General features: G+C 39.1%; 1 non-coding gene across 1 annotated transcript; it reads right to left on the bottom strand.

The window, feature by feature from the left end:
• Positions 1-317: 317 nt before the first annotated feature.
• LOC148544422 (small nucleolar RNA R71) lies at positions 318-421 on the bottom strand. Its single transcript, XR_015900543.1, has one exon. It is a non-coding gene; the product is annotated as a small nucleolar RNA R71 (small nucleolar RNA).
• Positions 422-14,603: the final 14,182 nt, after the last annotated feature.

Below are 14,603 nucleotides of genomic sequence, written 5' to 3'. Positions count from 1 at the left end.
GCATTCAGAAACCACCCATTCAGGCCAACAATTTTGAACTCAAACCACAGCTAATATCACTTGTGGAGAATCATTGTTCATTTGGTGGGAGTGCTAATGAAGATCCCAACCAACATCTCACAAAATTTCTGAGAATTTGTGACACTGTGAAGTCCAATGGAGTCCAGGAAGATGCCTATAAACTGCTTTTGTTCCCATTTTCACTTAGGGACAAAGCAGCTAAGTGGCTGAAATCATTCCCAAGGGGGAGTCTAACAACATGGGATGAGGTGGAAAGCAAGTTTCTGGCATGTTTCTACCCCCCACAAAAGGTCAATAGGCTTCGATCTGAGGTTCAGACTTTTAGACAACAAGATGGTGAAACTCTCTACGAGGCATGGGAGAGATTCAAGGATTTGACAAGGAAATGCCCACCAGACATGTTCCATGATTGGGTGCAATTGCATATTTTCTATGATGGACTCTCTTATGAATCAAGGAAGGCTGTAGACCATTCATCAGGAGGTTCATTGAACAGGAAAAAGACTGTGGAAGAAGCCATTGAAGTGATTGAGACAGTGGCTGAGAATGAGTACTACTATGCATCAGAGAGGCACAACACTAAGGGAGTCATGGAGCTGAACCATGTTGATACAATTCTAGCCCAAAACAAGGTGTTTGCCAAGCAACTAGCAGAGCTTACCAGGCAATTAGAAATAAAGCAAGTGGCTGCAATACACACACAAGATCAAGAGGAAGTAAGCATTGAAGGAGGTGATTGGGAAGAGGCCAACTATGTGGGAAACCAACAAAGGCAATCATATGATCCACATTCCAACACTTACAACCCAGGATGGAAAAATCACCCAAACTTTGGGTGGGGGAACCAACAAACCCAACCACAAAACCATAAACCTTACAACCACAACCAACATAACAATTCCACATACCAAAATTCCAACCAAAGATCATACCAAGCCACACAAAACACTTACTCCCAACCATCATATCATGGCCAAAATAATCAACCTACCCAACTTAATCCGAACCAACAATTTCAAGATCAATTAAACCGGATAGAAGGAATGATGGCAACCATGAGTCAAGACATAACCGAATTGAAAAGCTTCAGGGATGATGTGAGAACTACCTTAAGAAACCATGGTGAAAAACTCAAGAGGATGGAGTCTCAAGTAGGAGAGCTATCTCAACAGGCCCCCAAATCAACTGCAGTGTTCCCTAGTGACACAGAAAAGAATCCTAAAGGGGAACAAAAGAGAGTGAGATGGGAAGAATGCAAGGCCATCACCATATTGAAGGAAGTTTCAGAAGAAGAAGGAATCAGGCCCTCAGAGCAGGAGCCAGAAATCTTGAAGGAAGGTGTGGAAGAAGTTAAGCAGGAAAGTGAAACTGAGCAAGCCAAGGAACTGCAAAAAGGCACGATGGAAACATACCAACCAAAAGCACCATTTCCTCAGAGGTTAGGAGGAGGTGAAAAAGGGAAAACCTATTCAAGGTTTTTAGAGACATTTAAGTCTCTCCATATCAATATTCCCTTTCTTGAGATTCTCCATCAAATGCCTACTGATGCACATAAACTAGTTATGCTACGATTTAGGAAATTGCACGATCGGCAAAATTCCTTCCGGCAAGTGCACCGGTTATCGTCAAGTAAAAACTCACAATAGAGTGAGGTCGAATCCCACAAGGATTGGTTGAATGAGCAATTCGGATTAGAAGTGTGTTCTAGTTGAGCGGAATCAAGGTTGAGATGAGTATTGCGGAATGTAAAATTGGCGGGAAAAGTAAATGACAAGAAATTAAAATGGCTGAATCTTAAATTGCATGAATTAAAGAGCAGAAACTAAATTGCTGAAATTAAAGGGGATGGGGGTGATTGCATGAATTTAATTGCAGGATGTAAAGAAAAAGTGGAAATCAGAATTGGGGAATTCATTGGGTTATAGGAGATATTGAGATCTCCGAATCAAAACATGTTTATCTCTTCCTCAACCAATGCGTTCATTGAATTTTGCTTGGCAATCTTATATGATTGGATCCCAATTCCTTGGCTCACCAATGCTCTCTAAAAACAAACAAATTCCCAATCCCTTGGTTTAAATGTTCATAAGAAGAGATGATGCTTGATCACTGATTATACCACACAATTTCATGAACCACAATTTGGTAGGATTACATGTCACAATATCCATCCAAACCCCAATCCAATCCACTGTGAGAAAGCTTCTCTAGCATGAATCCTCCATTCCTTTCCCAAGGCTCCGAAGGATTCCAAGTATGAGTAGTTTCTTTCCCAAGACAACTACTCAATGGAATTAGATCGAGAAGCTTTCTAACAAAATTCAAGAGAAAAGATTGAAGAAGAAGATAAACTATTATTGATTCATTGAATTACAATAGAGCTCCCTAACCCAATGAAAGGGGGTTTAGTGAATCATAGCTCTGAATTCAATTACAAAGAAAAGGAAAACTAGCTCAAAGTGAAAGTCTCATTTCTCTCTAACTTAACTTCTATCCTATTTATACACTTTCTATATTGAGCTTCAGTTGTGCTTCTTGGGCTTTGAGGCCTCTCCTTGCTTTCCTTTTGCCTTGGGTTTATGATCCATAATCTTGATGAGGTTGTTGATCCAAATCCTGTAACATTTATTGAGCCAACTTAGTGATAATCAAATAATGACACATGACTCAATAAATTGAGATTTCAAACTCATCAATCCTTCAGGCCCAATCCCATAAACCATGATATTCAATTGGGTTTCATACCAAAGTAAGTTTAAGTTAATATTTGTGCTCAAAGACTAACTTAAATCACAATATTTTTGGCCCAGAAACCTTTTCCAAGAGTGGCGTTTAAGTTGTAGTTTAAGCTTAAACTGCAGCTTAAACGCCAGACACTTCCAGTGAGGCCTTTTGTAGAAGCACGTTTAAGCTTCAGTTTAAGGTTAAACTGAAGCTTAAACGTGGAAATGGAAGAAGGTAGCCCTGGAGAGTCATGTAGTCGAACACGTTTAAGCTTCAGTTTAAGGTTAAACTGAAGCTCAAACGTGGAGATAGGAAGGGCAGCCCTGGAGGTCGAACACGTTTAACCTCCAGTTTGAGGTTAAACTGGAGGTTAAACGTGGAAAAGGGTGGAGGCATACTGGAGGTCGAACACGTTTAACCTCCAGTTTGAGGTCAAACTGGAGGTTAAACGTGGAAGCTTAGAATGGTGGCCCTGGAGGTGTCGAACACGTTTAACCTCCAGTTTGAGGTCAAACTGGAGGTTAAACGTGGAAATGGAGAGAGCAACCCTGGAGTAGAAAAGCTGTCGAACACGTTTAAGCTCCAGTTTGAGTCAAACTGGAGCTTAAACGTGGAATGGCTCCCTGGTACTCTTCCTGGTTCTGGCGTTTAACCTCCAGTTTGAGGTCAAACTGGAGGTTAAAGGTGGAACTCCTCCCTGGGTGGCATACTCATTCTGGCGTTTAATCTCCAGTTTGAGGTCAAACTGGAGGTTAAACGTGGAATGCTCCTTAAGTGAGGCTTTTCATTCTGGCGTTTAACCTCCAGTTTGAGGTCAAACTGGACGTTAAACTTCAATCCCAGCATTTCTTATCCTTCATGATTTTGGCGTTTAAGCTCCAGTTTAGGCTTAAACTGGAACTTAAACTCCACATGTGATATTCAAGCTTCCTTTATTGATTTTGTTGCTTCCTTGCTTAGCCTCTTCTTCCCTGAAATCATCCAAACAATTGCATCAAAGTCTTGCAAAATTTCATGAGAAATCTTCCATTCATAGCATTTAAGTAATATAACTAAAACTCATGGAATTTGCATCAAAATCATATTGTTTGGATGGTTCATTACTTTGTTCTTCATTTAACCATTTTTGGTTACTTTAAGCTCAAGAAAATGCATAAAACAACTAAAACTACCAGAAAAATGCTAGTGAAACTAGCCTATGATGCCTTGGCATCACCTACACACATCAAGTATTTAAAGGAATTGTTGAGCAAGAAAAGAGTTTTGAAGGGAGGACAAACGGTAACAATGAACAAAGAATGCAGTGCCCTCATCAAGAAGGACACAGTCTCTAAGAAAACAGACCCAGGAAGTTTTCATATTCCTTGCATCATAGGAGAAACAAAAATTGACAGAGGATTCTGTGATCTAGGAGCTAACATAAATGTGATGCCTCTAACTCTTATAAAGAGGCTACAACTGAATGAGGTGAGATCCACTGATGTAATCATACAACTGGCTGACAAAACTCAGAAGCAAGCAGAAGGGGTGGTTGAGAATGTGCTGGTGAAAGTGGGAGATTATTACTTCCCCACAGACTTTGTCATTTTGGACATGGAGGAAAGCTACCTACACCCTATCATTCTGGGAAGACCATTTCTAGCCACTACTAGAGCGCTCATAGATGTAGAACAAGGAGAGCTAATTCTGAGAATACATGATGAACAGCTCATTTTCAAAGTTTTCAAACCTGCATCTGAGCCTGAACCAGAACCTGAAAAGCCTAAGGATGATAGTAGCCATCTGTGTTTGGAGGAAAGTAATCCAGCAGCTGAAACTCTAAAACAGTCCTTGGAAGGCAAACAAGAGTTGCAAGAGTTAAAGCAACAAGAATCAATGGAAACAGATCAGAAGGATCTTCCTAGCATAAGGGTCAATGAAGAAATCCTCAAGAGAAAGGGAAGAATGATAGGGAAATTACCAAGAGGGTGGAGAAACAAGAAAATTCCCACTGAAGGTTTTTCTCCGGGAGATAAAGTGATATCAAGTCATTATCTGCCAATTCCACCTGGCCTAAAAACCATTCCTTCCCAGCTCCCTCAAGTGTTCACAATCAGGAAAGTTCTTTCTATGGAACATTTAGAGGTCATGAAGGAATCAAGTAGGGACGTTTGCATAGTGAGAGGAGAAGACGTCAAGCACTACAATCCACCCTAACAAGGGACAACCGTCAAGCTAGTGACGTTAAAGAAGCGCTTCATGGGAGGCAACCCATGTTTTTAATATCCTTACTCTTTATTGTTTTGTTTTGCATCTAATAAAGCATGGTTTCTTATGCATGAACTTGAATCCTCAGGACAACTGCTGAAAGAGTGCACTAAACATTGCATGTAAAATACAATTTGTCTCTAAGTTTGGTGTGCCTGAAGGCACCCAAATTTTATTCAAAATGCATTCAATTTTTCATGCAAAGTGCACAACCAAACATTAAGTTTGGTGTTCCTCTTTGAACACGGTTCATGAAAAGCAAGAAGTTCCTCTGGATTTCGAAATTCATGACAAGTAGACCATTCGCATGTTTTAATACTTTGGTTTCAATCACTTAGGATAGTAAATTTGTTTAGAATCAAAGAGCCAAAGTGACCATGATTTATTAGAATTATGCACATTCATTAAGGACAACCAATATGGATTTCATGTCATCAGGAGACCTTACCAAACACTAAGTTTGGTGTCCAGTAATAAGTGTGCAGACATACACAAGTCACGGCTTTAAGCTCATGAAGTTAATCATTGATTTACATGTGCAAGTACTATTCATCATTCACATGGACCGAAAAATGATAGCACACTTGTTTGCTTGTGCAGGTACAAAAGAAAAGACAAAAATGGAGGAAAAAGACAAAGGGAGGTACGGTGCTTGGTCAAAAAGAAAGTTCACAAGTCTTTGAAGCTAACACATGGGAAAAGGAAGTTCTGCAAGAAAAGATTGCTACATGTACAACCTAATGCACCCAGAATACTTCCAAGAAATTGAAAAGCAATTCGTCCTTCTCCCTAATTCATATATTTACCATCAAGCCACCCTTCACAAGCCACCCTAGCCGTCCATTTTTCACTTGCGGCATTATAAAGAACCACTTGGGGAACGAGTTCAACACCACCAAATCTCCTTCATGCACATTTTCCTTCATCATAGCATAACTATCTCTTGCCGAAAACAACCTCACCACACTTCCAACAACACTTCTTGCTTCACCTTGTCAACTTTAGCTTGTAACTTACCAAAACCAAAGAACCAATGGCAGCCTCATCTAGCCACAAAAGAAGAAAAGACAAGCAACCAATGGAGGAGAACAGGGAATTCGATGCAAGGAGATACAAATCAGTTTTCCATGAGATTCAAGCCGAATGGATGAGACCTAAAAGGGTACTAGCTGAGGTTCCCTTTGACCTTGAAAAGGATGAGTTCCCAGGTGTTTGGGAGAAGATCAAAAAGAGGAAGTGGGAGCTCCTGACTAAGCCAATCACTAAAATCAACATCAACTTGGTGAAGGAGTTCTATGCAAATGCAGTGAGGGAAGACTCAACCAAGAAACCCACGTACAAAAGCTATGTGAGAGGGGTGGAAGTTGACTTCAGCCCCAAGGCAATCATGAAAACTCTTGGCCTGAAAAACATACATTTCAGCCAAGCAAGTTATGAGGAAAGGATGATAGGAGAACCTGACTACACGACTATTGCTGAAGATCTTTGTGCCATCAGAGCTGAATGGGTGAGAAAAACAAGAGGGGCTCCAAGAGTCTTGAGAAGGGGAGACCTAACACCTGAAGCTAAAGGGTGGTATGCAATAGTTAGGAGATCCATCCTACCCACTGCAAACTCTTCAGAAATAGTCCCTAAAAGAGCCATCTTGCTACATTGCATTATGGTGGGAGGGGAGATCAAAGTTCATAAACTCATTGCTGAACAGATACAAGAGTTTAGTGAGAAAAGTGACCCTGAATCCTGGCTCCACTTCCCTAGCACCATCATTAGACTATGCATCGATGCCCAAGTACCACTTGAAGATGAAAGACCTAATTGGCTATATCCTGGATTGGCCATAACTGCGTACAGAATGACTCTTGGCCCAACTGCTCCAAGACATACAAGAAGAAGAAATGAAGAAGGGCAACAAGCGGAAGCCGAGCAAGAAGCAGAACAAGAAGGACAGGAAGGAGAAGACAGAGAAGAAGAGCAAGAAGAGCAAGCAATTCCAGAAAGAAGACAACGAATTCCCAGAGACCCCATGGATATGAGCAGAATGCAGGAAATCATGGAAGGAATGTCTCAACAATACATGAGGTCTCAGGAGAGACAAGAGGACTTTCACCTAAAAATGATGGATATGCAAAGGAACTTTGAATCAAGATTCTTAGATCTGCAAAGGGAACAGAATTTGCACTTACAGGAATCCTTCAGCCACATATGCCAACACCAAGATGCCAATGTCTTGGCAATCAAGGAAGCCACCACTTTACAGAATGCAAGATACTCAGTCCAAGCTGATTACAACATCAGTTCGCAAATCAAGCTTAACTACATAGGGGAACATCTACACAAGATGGACCCAGCATTCCCAGCTTTTGATGAGTATTTCAAAGGGAGGAAAGAAGGAGAAATAAACAAGGCAATGATCCTTGAAAAAGGAGTGGAAGAAACGATGAAAAAGGCTGGATTCTGGAAAAACCTCATAAGAAAAGACAAAGGAAGCACAAGTGGTCAAAAAGAGGCAGGAAGCAAGAAGAAGCAGGATCCCAAGAATTAAGAAGAACCAAGCAATAAATAAGAGGTGGTTTCGTTCCTTAATAATCAAATGATAATTGGTGAATTGTCTTTATGAGCTTTCTTTCATCATAAGTCATTTAAGTGTCATGTGGAGTTTTCTTTTTTTTTTAGTATGAGTGTCTGTTTATTGCTTTGAATAAAGTGAATGCCTAGATGTTTGGATATAACTTCACCCTCTTAAACAAGTGCTTGCCATGCTTGTTCTGTTTCCAAAAATAAAAGAAAAGTTTGAACAAAAGTAACTTGGCTCAATTAGTGACAAATCAAGTAGAATTAAGTGGTGGTATGCATGTTTGATTGTTTAAGTCAGATCACTGGAAATAGAGTGTAGAATTATCATTTTTTATGTAGAAATTGAAAACTGTCTATGGATCTTGATGAATAAATGTCTTTGGCCATGAAAAAGAAAGAAAAAGAAGAAGAAAAAGCCACTGAAAAAGGTCAACCAAAAAGAAAAAAATTTGAGAAAATAAGCTAGGCACCAATGGTTTGAACTTCTGAGACAAATGCCTGTGGTGTTCATGTATTAAGGATATGCTTGGATGAATAGGTTCTGAGGAGTGTTTCAACACTTGGTAACTTGGGTTAACTAACCCGGGATTATCAACCAAAAGTCCATTATCAAGAGCAACCTAAATACAAAACATTTAGTCACACAAAGAGGTGCTGGGCACCAATGTCTCAAGAAGAAATGTGAACTAAAATGCCTGAAGTGGATATGTGTAGTGCACTGATAAGAAAAAGAAAATGCCAAAGGCTTGTGCAACACATGACACCAAGCAAACAAGGAGCAAAGGAGCTCTAAGAAAAAGAAAAGAAAAACAAAGAAGAGAAAGGTGCCAAGGACATAAGAATAACAAGAGGCCATAGCAGTGTTTGATGGATGCAATGAAAAAGTGATAATCTTACCTGATAAGTATGAAAAAGTGATGCTGCAACTTTCTGCATAAAACCCTTCTGATGAACTTCAAATGCTTGCTAATATAGCCAATGTAATTGCTTTCTGTTTCATACTTTCTTCTCAAATCACTCAGGACTTGCTTAGGGACAAGCAAGTATTAAGTTTGGTGTTGTGATGCCAAGGCATCTTAGGCTAGTTTCACTAGCATTTTTTTTTGATAGTTTTAGATGTTTTATGCATTTTCTTGAGCTTAAAGTAACCAAGAATGGTTAAAAGAAGAACAAAGCAATGAACCATCCAAACAGTATGATTTTGATGCAAATTCCATGAGTTTTTAGTTATATTACTTGAATGCTATGAATGGAAGATTTCTCATGAAATTTTGCAAGACTTTGATGCAATTGTTTGGATGATTTCAGGGAAGAAGAGGCTAGGCAAGGAAGCAACAAAGTCAATAAAGGAAGCTTGAATATCACATGTGGAGTTTAAGTTCCAGTTTAAGCCTAAACTGGAGCTTAAACGCCAGATCATGAAGGCTAAGAAATGCTGAAATTGAAGTTTAACCTCCAGTTTAACCTTAAACTGGAGGTTAAACGCCAGAATGAAAGTCTCACCATAGAAGCATTCCACGTTTAACCTCCAGTTTAACCTTAAACTGGAGGTTAAACGCCAGAATGAGAATGCCAATCAGGAAGCATTTCCACGTTTAACCTCCAGTTTAACCTTAAACTGGAGGTTAAACGCCAGAAATGGGAAGTGCACCAGGGAGCCATTTCCACGTTTAAGCTCCAGTTTGACCTTAAACTGGAGCTTAAACGTGTTCGACCAAGTTTCTCCTCCAGGGTTGCTTTCTCCATTTCCACGTTTAAGCTCCAGTTTAACCTTAAACTGGAGCTTAAACGTGTTCGACACCTCCAGGGCTACCTTTCTCCTCTTCCACGTTTAAGCTCCAGTTTAACCTTAAACTGGAGCTTAAACGTGTTCGACCTCCAGGATGGCTTTCTCCTCTTCCACGTTTAAGCTCCAGTTTAACCTTAAACTGGAGCTTAAACGTGTTCGACCTCCAGGGCTGCCCTTCCTATCTCCACGTTTAAGCTTCAGTTTAACCTTAAACTGAAGCTTAAACGTGTTCGACTACATGACTCTCCAGGGCTGCCTTCTTCCATTTCCACGTTTAAGCTTCAGTTTAACCTTAAACTGAAGCTTAAACGTGCTTCTACAAAAAGCTTCACTGGAAGTGTCTGGCGTTTAAGCTGCAGTTTAAGCTTAAACTGCAACTTAAACGCCACTCTTGGAAAAGGTTTCTGGGCCAAAAATATTGTGGTTTAAGTTAGTCTTTGAGCACAAACATTAACTTAAACTTACTCTGGCATGAAACCCAATTGAATATCATGGTTTATGGGATTGGGCCTGAAGGATTGATGAGTCTGAAATTTCAATTTGTTGAGTCATGTATTATTATTTGATTATCACTAAGTTGGCTCAATGAATGTTACAGAATTTGGATCAGCAGCCTCATCAAGATTATGGATCATAAACCCAAAGCAAAAGGAAAGCAGGGAGAGGCCTCAAAGCCCAAGAAACATAACAGAAGCTCAATATAGAAAGTGTATAAATAGGATAGAATTTAAGTTAGGAAGGACTTTTACTTTCACTTTTAGCTAGTTTTCATATCTTTGTAATTGAATTCAGAGCTATGACTCACTAAACCCCCTTTCATTGGGTTAGGGAGCTCTATTGTAATTCAATGAATCAATAATAGTTTATCTTCTTCTTCAATCTTTTCTCTTGAATTTTGTTAGAAAGCTTCTCGATCTAATTCCATTGGGTAGTTGTCTTGGGAAAGAAACTACCCATAATTGGAATCCTTCGGAACCTTGGGAAAGGAATAGAGGATTCATGCTAGAGAAGCTTTCTCACAGTGAATTGGATTGGGGTTTGGATGGATATTCTGACATGTAATCCTACCAAATTGTGGTTCATGAAACTGTGTGGTATAATCAGTGATCGAGCATCATCTCTTCTTATGAACATTTAAACCAAGGGATTGGGAATTCGTTTGTTTTTAGAGAGAATTGGTGAGCCAAGGGATTGGGATCCAATCATATAAGATTGCCAAGCAAAATTCAATGAACGCATTGGTTGAGGAAGAGATAAAAATGTTTTGATTCGGAGATCTCAATATCTCCTAAAACCCAATGAACTCCCCATCTCCGATTTCCACTTTCTCTTTACATTCTGTAATTAAATTCATGCAATCACCCCTATTCCCTTTTAATTTCAGCAATTTAGCTTCTCGCCCTTTAATTCATGCAATTTTACATTCCGCAATTCTCATCTAAATCTTGATTCCGCTCAACTAGAACACACTTCTAATCCGAATTGCTCACTCAACCAATCCTTGTGGGATTCGACCTCACTCTATTGTGAGTTTTTACTTGACGATAACCGGTGCACTTGCCAAAAGGAATTTTGCCGATCGTGCAATTTCCTAAATCGTAGCATAACAAGTTTATGCGCATCAAGTTTATGGCGCCGTTGCCGGGGATTGGTTTTCGATTGACAATTCTCCAATTGGAAGTTAACTAGATTGAGCAATTTTTCTTTTCTTTTGTTAATAGTTTTTGTTTCAGTTTATTACTGCTAATTTCTGCAAATTTTAATTTGTTTTCTTTGCTTATTCACTTGTTAGCATACTAACCACTAGCTGTTTGTGATATTGCCTCACTATGGAATTTCCACTATCTTTGGATGAGTATTGTTTGAGACTGAGCACATTGCAAAAAAGAAAGGAGTATCCATCATCTTTTGGTCAATCAAAATTCATGAGAAACTCTCCACCACCACAGAATGATTCATGTTATTATGCTCATGGTGGGTGGGAGTATCAGGAACGGGAAACGGGGTACTTCCCAGAGCCACAAAATGGTCCATGTTTTGGTGAATTTGATCACTACTCAAGTTGTGGCTGGGAAGATCAAAACCAAAGAGATTTCACTTATTCACACCCCATTCATCAAGAGCCATCACCTCTGAATTATCCAACCTCACCTCCTAGTTTTACATATCCAAATTCTTCATCACTTGAGCATTTCTCAGCACAAAATTCCTTCTCAAATTCATACAATTCATTTCACTATCCACAAGACTCATTGCACTACACACAAGAGTCATACCACTACCAACACTCCAACCAAAGACTCTATCAGCCCACACAAAACACATACTCCCAGCCACCATATCACAGCCAAGATAATCAACCTCATCAACCCAATCTGAACCAACAATTTCAAGATCAATTAAACAGGATAGAAGGAATGATTGCAACTATGGGCAGAGATGTGGCCGATTTGAAAAGCTTTAAGGAAGAAGTGATATCCAACTTACAAAATCATGGTGCTGCCATTCAAAAGCTAGAAGCACAAATTGGATATCTATCAAAGCAAATCCCTACCCACAATTCTTCTAGTGATACCATGGCAAACCCAAGGGAGGAATCAGAAGAACAAGAAAGGGAGAAAGTCAATCAAGGGAGATCACACTCCAATGACACAGAGAGTTGCAAAGAGGAAGGGTTCATTGAACCACAAATTCAGGAAGCTTTTGATGAACAGGATACTCCAACTGTCCAACAACAACCAAGTTCTGAGATCAAGGATGTGAAGGCAGTAGAAACAAGCACCAAAATGAGGATTGTGACCGAGAAACAAAGGATCATATCCATGAAGAAGAGAAGGTCGAAGAACAATCCAACTCCTGAGCCAACAAGCAAGTTCACTCAAGCCAATCACAAGGGAAATCTTGCTGGAAAGAAGCATTCACAACAAGGGGCACTAACTAGCTCCTTTATCCACTTGAAGTCATTCCTCTTAACAAACTGGAAGAAGAGGAAGAAAGTCAGGAACAGCATGTCAAGCTAATGACGTTAAAGAAGCGCTTGTTGGGAGGCAACCCAACCAAAGGTAGTTTTTCTTTTCTAGTTATTTCAATAAAAGAGTTAAGTAGATTTATCTGTATTGCAAGGAGCTAAGTTTGGTGTTGCACACCAAAACAATTCAAGGGTGAATGTGAGATTCTAAGTTTGGTGTTCCACCAAAAAAACTTCATTAAAAGCACATTTCTACCTCAGCATGACTAGTCACTAGCTCCAACCAATCAGGGAAACTACTTAAACAATAGTTTAATTTCTAGTTCATAGTTTCTTTTTCTAGTTCATAGTTATTTTCTTAATAAAAGCACATGAGGTTTTCTGCATATGATCCCAATTGCTGCATATGGCAAGGAACTAAGTTTCGTGTTCACACACCAATCTAAGTTCAGAGGCCTACAAACATCCATGCATGCTAACCAATTCTCAAAGTGCTTGGGGAACAAGCAACTTCTAATAGCTTTGCAGGAAGACAATCAATCTCATGGAAGGAATATACATCATCATCAAAGAGAACACCAAGGCTAGGAAGGATGATGAACAACAAAGAAGATGCTAAAAGGTTGTATTGTCACTTAATTACTTGTACTTTGAATTGCTGATATTTGAAGTTTGCATGCACCCCTGCTTTAAGTTTGAGTCATTGCAGTTTTTGTTTGTCTGTTTGTTTAATTTTCAAATAAGTGATAGTCTAAGTGTCTGGATAACTTCATCTTCTTAAACAAATGCTTGCCATGCTTGTTCTGTTTCCATAAAATAAAAGAAATGTTTGAACAAAAGTAACTCAATTCCATTTGGTAAGAAATCAAATAAGATTAAGTGTTGGTATGCATGTTTGATTGAATAGTCAGCTCACTAAGAAATAAAGTTAGAATTGTCACTTTTAGTGGAAATTAGGATGCTGTCTATGGATCTTGATGAATAAATGTCTTTGGCCATGAAAAATAAAGAAAAAGAAGAAGAAAAAGCCACTGAAAAAGGGCAACCAAAAAGCAAAAAAAATTGAGAAAATAAGCTAGGCACCAATGGTTTGAACTTCTGAGACAAATGCCTGTGGTGTTTATGTATTAAGGATATGCTTGGATGAATAGGTTCTGAGGAGTGTTTCAACACTTGGTAACTTAGGTTAACTAACCCGGGATTATCAACCAAAAGTCCATTATCAAGAGCAACCTAAATACAAAACATTTAGTCACACAAAGAGGTGCTGGGCACCAATGTCTCAAGAAGAAATGTGAACTAAAATGCCTGTAGTGGATATGTGTAGTGCACTAATAAGAAAAAGAAAATGCCAAAGGCTTGAGCAACACATGACACTGAGCAACAAGGAGCAAATAAGCTCAAAGAAAAAGAAAAACAAAGAAAAGAAACTTGCCAAGGATATGTGAATAACAAGAGGCCATAAGCAGTGTTTTAGTGGAAACATAAAAAGTGACATTCTTACCTAAGAAACAATAAAGTGATGCTGCAACAACTTTCTGCATGAACACCCCATTAATCAATGTCAATTACTTACTGATATGGCTAATGAATTTACTTTCTGTTTCATTCTTTCTTCTCAATAATTCAGAACTTGCTTGGGGACAAGCAAGGATTAAGTTTGGTGTAGTGATGCCAAGGCATCTTAGGCTAGTTTCACTAGCCATTTTCTTTTATTTTTAGTTGTTTTATGCATTTTCTAGAGCCTTAAGTAATCATTTTGGGCCAAATAGTCATGCTTGTCTTAAATCATTCAACATGAAGATTTTGATGCAAATTCCATGAGTTTTTAGTTATATTACTTGAAAGCTATGAATGGAAGAATTCTCATGAATTTTTGCAAGACTTTGATGCAATTGTTTGGATGATTTCAGGGAAGAAGAGGCTAGGCAAGGAAGCAACAAAATCAATAAAGGAAGCTTGAATATCACATGTGGAGTTTAAGTTCCAGTTTAAGCTTAAACTGGAACTTAAACTACCAAGCCATATAATGCTGGAATTGAAGTTTAACCTCCAGTTTAACCTTAAACTGGAGGTTAAACGCCAGAAGTGAGAATCTCACCAGGGGAGCATTTCCACGTTTAACCTCCAGTTTAACCTTAAACTGGAGGTTAAACGCCAGAAGTAAGAAAGGCACCAGGAGCATTCCACGTTTAAGCTCCAGTTTAACCTTAAACTGGAGCTTAAACGTGTTCGACTATTTTTCTCCTCCAGGGTTGCTTTCTCATTTCCACGTTTAAG

Source organism: Arachis ipaensis, chromosome B9 (assembly GCF_059453495.1).
Source record: "Arachis ipaensis isolate K30076 ecotype BB chromosome B9, ASM5945349v1, whole genome shotgun sequence".
Taxonomy (NCBI): domain Eukaryota; kingdom Viridiplantae; phylum Streptophyta; class Magnoliopsida; order Fabales; family Fabaceae; genus Arachis; species Arachis ipaensis.
This window is presented reverse-complemented; position numbering and strand designations above follow the sequence as displayed.